Source organism: Triticum dicoccoides, chromosome 7A (genome assembly GCF_002162155.2).
Source record: "Triticum dicoccoides isolate Atlit2015 ecotype Zavitan chromosome 7A, WEW_v2.0, whole genome shotgun sequence".
In the NCBI taxonomy this organism is placed as follows: domain Eukaryota; kingdom Viridiplantae; phylum Streptophyta; class Magnoliopsida; order Poales; family Poaceae; genus Triticum; species Triticum dicoccoides.
Genome location: NC_041392.1, coordinates 704,959,108 through 704,966,250, shown reverse-complemented (window position 1 = coordinate 704,966,250; position 7,143 = coordinate 704,959,108).

Here is a 7,143-nt window from a genome sequence, read left to right as displayed (position 1 = left end):
AGAGAGAGAGATGTGTTGTCTGGGATTTCCTTTCATGTCGATTACAGTGCGGGGCTCGACTTTGTGTAGTCTTGCAGTTAGCAGTAGGGTACCGGTTGGATGGCTGTCGGATCCTCTATGGGCGTTGATCCCTAGTAGTGGCTTGACCAGCGTCTTGTCCCCAAGCCGCAATGCTGGGAAATCTCACGTGAAGCTCCTTCAATACATGCTTTTGTGCGGCTTTGGTAAATTAGACCATTGCACAAGGATCCCCTCAATGGTGGAACCCCCACGACATTTGGTGCGGCGATCCAATACATGCTTTTGAGTTTGCAGCGATAGTTGATCGTCAGTGAGGCGAGGCAGTTCCTGGTGCACGGTACTTGTCGTTGGCACTCTTGCACACAACTGTGAACATGGAAGATGGGATGGTTCTTCTGATGCATGTCCGAGCAGTTAGAAGTCCATATCTTTGATTTCTGAGTGGCTCCAACACTCGGTATGGCCCAAAGTAACGAAAGACAAGTTTTGCATTGGCTTTGCGCGCCAGAGAAGTTTGTATGTACGGCTCCACTATGTACATTTATGCTCAGCAGAATCCTTCATTGGTTGCTGAGCTCGATGAAGATGTTGACGAAGCAACGATGTCATTAGGCGGAAATGTTGCAGCCAAGTTTGAAGCTTGTTCCCTACTGGAACAGAGGTGTCTGATACCCCCATAGAAGCGTGACTGATGTCCATATAGAGCCAAGAATGGCTGATATCCATGGAGGCCTCCAAATGCGAAACTCAAATTCATGAAAATTCATATTTTTACATTTCAGAAAATTCTGAAACAATATAGATATAGATGAAGACATAATACACAAGTGTATAAATTTTCAGGCTGAAATACGTTCAAACGAGGGCTTTGCAAACAAACAAATCTGATGCTACTACAAGAACATCGATAATCACCTTTTTTTTAGAGAGGAGGCACTTGCCCGGCCTTAAGAATGAGGCCCTTAGAGTACAAATAGTCAGCAAAGTACAAAGACAAACACAGCCAAAAAACAAGGTTACAAGGCACAGCGGCCGAGTACAGCGACGCAGCCCCGGTCGCGGGCGGTAGGGAAGAAGGCCGCTCCAGGAGCAGTCAGGGGTCGGAGGAGGGCGGCACGCCGGCCGTTGCAGCCCTCGATCCGGCACGCCGGAGCTCAGCACACTTGGCCTTCAAGCGGGAGATGAGGCGCTCCACTCCGGGGCGGTCCCGTTATCTCGTCAACCCCTTCCAAAGCTGCAAAAGGATGACCAATTTATACACAACATCAGCCGAATGTTTAAAGAAAATTCCCTCAATGGTAGCTTTGTCCCACGTAGTCCAGAGAGACCAAGCAAGCGCCCCAACGCCAAGCCAAGCTAGCTTCCGATCCTGGGCATTGCTAGCCATGATGAGCCCATATAGTTCAGCGAAACCACTCGGGTTCCACGAACATCCAGTCGCCTCTTGAAGGGAGCTCCACACCATCCAAGCCACAATGCATCGAAAGATAATGTGGCTGCTAGATCCCTCTTCTCTGCATCAAACACACAAGCCATCTTCCGGGCCGTGTCTTTTTTGGATCTGGTCACCGCTGGGAATCCGGTTTCGAGCCAGCTGACATAAGAAAATTTTAATTTTTGCTGGCATTCTTGCTTTCCAAAGCGACCGCAGATCATAAACTGGGGGGCTTTGAAGATTTCCTTATACAAAGAGCCGGTAGAAAAGGCTCCAGATGGCTCTAATCGCCAATGGACTTCATCGCGCTCAGCAGAAAGCCGCACCGCGGCCATGGCCTCCCGAAGGTCCTCCCATTCCTGGATATCGCTAGGCCCAAGGGGTCTCCTGAAAGATGGCCGGAAGCGCTCGTTCACCCATATATCCGCAACACGTGCCTCCTGCTGTCCCGCGATCGCAAAGAGATTGGGGTATGACATGTCAAGCGATCGCTCACTCCATTTTCCTTAGCCCAAAAGAATCTGGACCGAATCTTGTCGAGTTTCTCATGGGTCCCGTCATGCAAAAGATAAAAGCCCATGACAAACATAGGAATGTTTGTTAGGCAGTCATTAATAAGCACTAGCCGGCCTCCCGAGGCTAGTAACTTACCCTGGCACGGTTCCACTCGTTTAGCCGCCTTGTCCACCATTGGATCAAAATCAGCCATGGACAGAGCGTGATCCGAAATGTGCATGCCCAAATACTTGAAGGGAATAGATCCCAACTGGCAATTCATCATATGGGCTGCTCTAAGCTGGGACTCCAAGTCACCTCCCGTGACAAAGGCCTCACTCTTATCAAAGTTTATCTTAAGACCTGACATGGCCTCAAAGCACATGAGTAAAAACATGAGGTTAGCAATCGCATCTTCATTGTTCTTGATGAGGATGAGGGTGTCGTCAGCATATTGAAGGTGGCACAACCCACTTGGTACCACCCTTTCAGCAACGCCCGAGATGTGACCGGCAGCTTTGGCGCTGTCCAAAATCGAAGCCAGCGCGTCTGCCACAATATTGAACAGAAGGGGAGAGATCGGGTCACCCTGCCGCAGTCCCCTTCCGTTGCGGAAATAGGGGCCAATCGAGCCACTAATATTAATAGCAGTTTGCCCACCCCTCACAATTTGTCGCATCCAGCTCACCCATTGCGGATCAAAGTTTTTCTTGTGTAGCACCTCCTCAATGAAGTCCCACCGGACCCGGTCATAGGCTTTCTCAAAATCGAGCTTGAGAATGAACACCTCTTCCTTTGTATTCTTTATCTCATGAAGCACTGCTACACCGTCCAGGATGCTTCGCCCTTTAATAAAGGCGGATTGAAGATTATCAATAATCTTGTTTGCCACCAGAGCAATGCGAGAGGCAAATCCCTTAGCAATCAGCCTAAAGCTGACATTAATGAGCGTGAGGGGGCGAAAGTGTCTAATTTGGTCTGCACCCGGCATCTTCGGAATCAAAGCCAACACCCCATAATTTAGGCGTTTAATGTCTATTCGGCCACTAGTGAATTCATTCACAAGGTGAGCGAATTGTGGTCCCACTATGTTCCAAAACCGCTTATAGAAGATGACCGGGAAGCCATCAGGCCTGGGCGCCGTGTTCACCCTCATCTGGTTTAGGTTAGCTGTTATCTCATCAAGCGTGAAAGGCTTAGTGAGGATGGCATTATCATATGAAGAGACCAATCGCTCATTATCCCAGATTGAGTCGTGCAGAGATGCTGATCCCACCCCCGAAGATCCCAGAAGCTCCCGGTAAAAAGCATAAATGTGGGATTGAAGGGCGCCATCATCGGTGATAACATTATCTCCATCACGGAGAACATGGATCATACATCTCCGGCGTCGCCCATTTGCCACCGCATGAAAAAATTGGGTACTCGCGTCCCCCTTGAGAACCCAATTTTTCTGACCCCTCTGTTTCCAGTAAATCTCCTCACAGGTCAAGATAAATATCATTTCGTCCTTCACCGCATACCTTCTCGCCCATTCCTCGTGCGATAGGCCGCTCAAATCTGCCTTGGTGTCCAAGGTAGCCACTTCACTCATCAGGGCCTCTTTTCTTGCTTTCATCTAGCTACCCACGTTCACGCCCCAACCACGGAGGTGGCAACGACTCAAGCGCACACAATGTTGCCAAATGTCCATAGCATCGCATAAAGGGCCATAAAGGTGAGGGGGGCGATCCCTAGCCGCTAACCAGATCGAAGAGACCCGCCGCACAAAGCCCGGCTGAAGTAACCATTGCTTCTCAAAGAAGAAGCGCTTCGTGGCGCGGTGGGGGGCTTCTCCAGAGTTAAGTATAAGCGGACAATGGTCGGAGCCCAGCCTAGGTTCCGCCACTAACGAACATCCCGCAAATTTGGCCTCCCAGTCAGTGGAGACAAAGACACGGTCCAGCACGCATCTAATCGGGTCATCCTGATTATTACACCACGTAAAACGAGGCCCCACCCTAGGCATCTCAATGAGATCAAGGTCAGCTACCCACTCATTGAAGGTATCTACCAACCTTTGGTCTGAAATGATACCATTACTCTTGTCTATCGCACCCTGCAGAAGATTGAAATCCCCACCGATGACAATAGGCCAGGGGGGAGCCGTGACCTTAGCATAAATCTCTACTGGGCCATACACCACCACTAGCTCCCATCTAAAATCGTTATTACGCTGAATAACGTCCGCAGTGAGGAAAAAGGATCCCCGCGTAAAACCCACCACCTCAAAACTTTCCGTCTTCACCCCCAACAGAATTCCCCCTGATCGGCCAGAGGCCGGAAGCCATTCCCATCGGAAGTTGAAAGCGCCACCTATGGCGTCAAGCTCATATGACTCAAACGAGGACCGAATGGTTTCCTGGAGACCCACGAAATCGAGCTTTTGGTCACGGATGTATTCAATAAGTTGCCGGCGGCGATCGCTTTGACCAAATCCCCTCATATTCCATATTAGGCCTTTCATTGCATATCTAAGGGGGACCGGGCCCCCGCCCCATCAAAATTCTCCTCTCTAGCAGACACAACCGATCGACCACGCCCACGGCCACGGCCACGCGCAGGCCTAGGAACCACGGAAGCCGCATTCGAAGCTGCTGACGCTACATTCTCCCTTGCAGCATCAGCAGCCGCAGCAGCACGCATCTCAGCCGCCACGGTGTGCGCAATGTGTTGGCGGGCCTTCGCCTCGGCCACCGAAGCCTGAACCATCTCCTGGGCCCGTATACTATCAAGCATCTCGAGAGGGGTAGAGGTCTCGGACCCCAGAATCACATGGCTGTCTGTGGCCACCTTGAGGAGATGGCGATTCGAAGCAAAAGCAAGAATCTTGAATGAAGACATAGAACGGGTTATTGGCTTATTACCTTCCAGATCCTTGCCGGCCTTGAGGGACATCGCCTTGGTCATCATGTCAGAGGCCTTAGCCGCTGCGGTGCGCCTGCTGGACCTGGTGGCACGCACCGGGGAAGGCGGGGGCAGCACCTCCTCGTCCGCCACTACCTCCACAGCATCTGCCGCACGAAGCTCATCGAAAGCCGCCAGACAGTCGTCACTTGGGAGGCAGTTGTCGGTGAAGTCCTCGCCATCGAATCGGTCCAAGAGAGCCACCCGGGAGATGGGAGCCCCACGGGCAGGAGCCGCTCCTCCATCCCAAGTCTTGGATAAACGCGAAGAAGGGGGAGGGGAGGAGCGCGGCGTCAGGGAGTGCGGGGTGGAGGACTCAGACGGCGCAGTAGCCGGGATGGCAGACGTGATCTCGGAGCCCTTTTGTGGCTCACCATCCCCATTAGGCCCCTCCACGTCAGGCAGAGCGGGCAGCAGCTGAAGCGGCGAGAGATTGCTGCCATACTGATCCACCACCATTGCCACAGGTGAGGAACAGAGAGGCGACGAGCGCGGCAGCAAAGCCAGGGGGTCGGCATCAAAGGGACAGAGGCGCCCAGAACCAGCTGTAGGTCAGCCACCGACTGCTGACGGCCAACAGGAGCCGAGCCGGCATGGCTCGCAGGGCCCTTACCAGCCGAGCGGGAACCCCCAGCCGCATCCCATTCCCCCGAAGTCAAGCTGCGATATGAGTCTTCAGGCTCAGCGTCGCCGTCATGGGGAGGCGGTGGGGGAGGCAGGGGAGCCTTGGACTGCGGATCCGGCACAGCATCCATCTCAAACTCAATACGCATAACAAAACCACCAGTTCCACGAAAGATCTTGAAAGTGCCTTTGATCTTCACCGGCTTCCTGCATAGGATCTTAGCACGCACCGGCTCACCCACCTTGGTCAGGGATTTCTCATCCACCATGACCGCTTTGCCAACTGCACGAAGGATCTCTTTGATGAAAGGCTCTTGTCGCAGCTTGTCCGGAATGCCGAAGACCCGAATCCAAGATTCCTGCAGCCAAGAAGTAGCTTGCGGTCCCACAAGTGGTTCTCCCACCTCGGCCTTGTGCTCGCTATTCGGTAGAGTGAAAGTTCCACTCTTCTTGCTCATCCTCAATGCCGCCGCGGACGGGTACACGACCGAGAAACAGTTCTTGCGGATTTGAGTAATCTTCCAATCCCATTCGGACTCCCACATGTCGTTAAGATCAGCCCTCAGCGACTCTACCGTGGCCTCCCCTTCAGTGATAACCAAGGAAGCAGCATTGGGGGAATCACCTCCTCCTCCTCCAGGCCTCCCTCAAGCATGTAGAAGCCCATCTCCTTTATGCCAAATCCATACATCACTAAATCAGGCTTAGATTGGCGGGACGGACACTGCTTGGATGTATGGCCCTCCTCTTTACACGCAAAGCATTTAGGCGAAAACTTGCATCCAACCTGGTAATGGCCCGAATGACCACACTTGAAGCAAATAACTTCCGAGATGTTAGGCCCCGCACTTTCTTTCTCACCAGCCGACGAGCGCCGGCCACCCTGCTGCATAGACCGGTCGCCATCCCGGCCATCGGCCAGGCGCTCCCCTAACCCAGCCCTCCCCCCACCCCGTGCAGACCCGCGCGCTTGCTCCCCATCAGCATTGCCAGCCGGCCGGGGCCGCCCAGGGGGAGGAGGAGGCGGGAGGGGGGAATAGGAGTCCTGGCCACGCGAGCGTGACCGACATGGCAAAGGATGGCCACGCCCCCGAGCACATCCACGCTCCGAGCGGAGCTCGCGACCCGCCGAGAGCTGAGAACGGAGGTCTCGCTCCCGCGCCGCCCCATCCGCCTCTAGCTCGGGGGAGTCACGCCGCCGCTTGTTGGAGCCGTGAGCGCGCAGCCGCTTGTCCCGCTCCATCCGAATCGCCGCCTCCACCAAACGCGGAGCCGCCGCCGCCGCAATACGGGTCGCTCCTCTGCCCCACCGACGGATGTCCTGCGGCGTTGCCGGAAAACCTAGCGAGTGAGACAGATCACCCCGAGGCACCCACCACCAGCGCTTAAGATGGGTAGGCCTGGGCCGCAACACGTGGGCTGCCGGAGGGGGGACATCTTGGGACGGGGAAGGGGCTCGAGCCACCAAATCCGCAAAACTGAAGCCAAAGGATGGCCCATCACGGCCCAAGATGCAAGTCCCCGCACAAGGCCCACCTGGCCCAACCAACGAAGGAAACGCCGCCGAGTCCAGCGCTGGCACCGCAGCAGACGCCGGCGAGCAATTGGGCGAGCAGGGACCC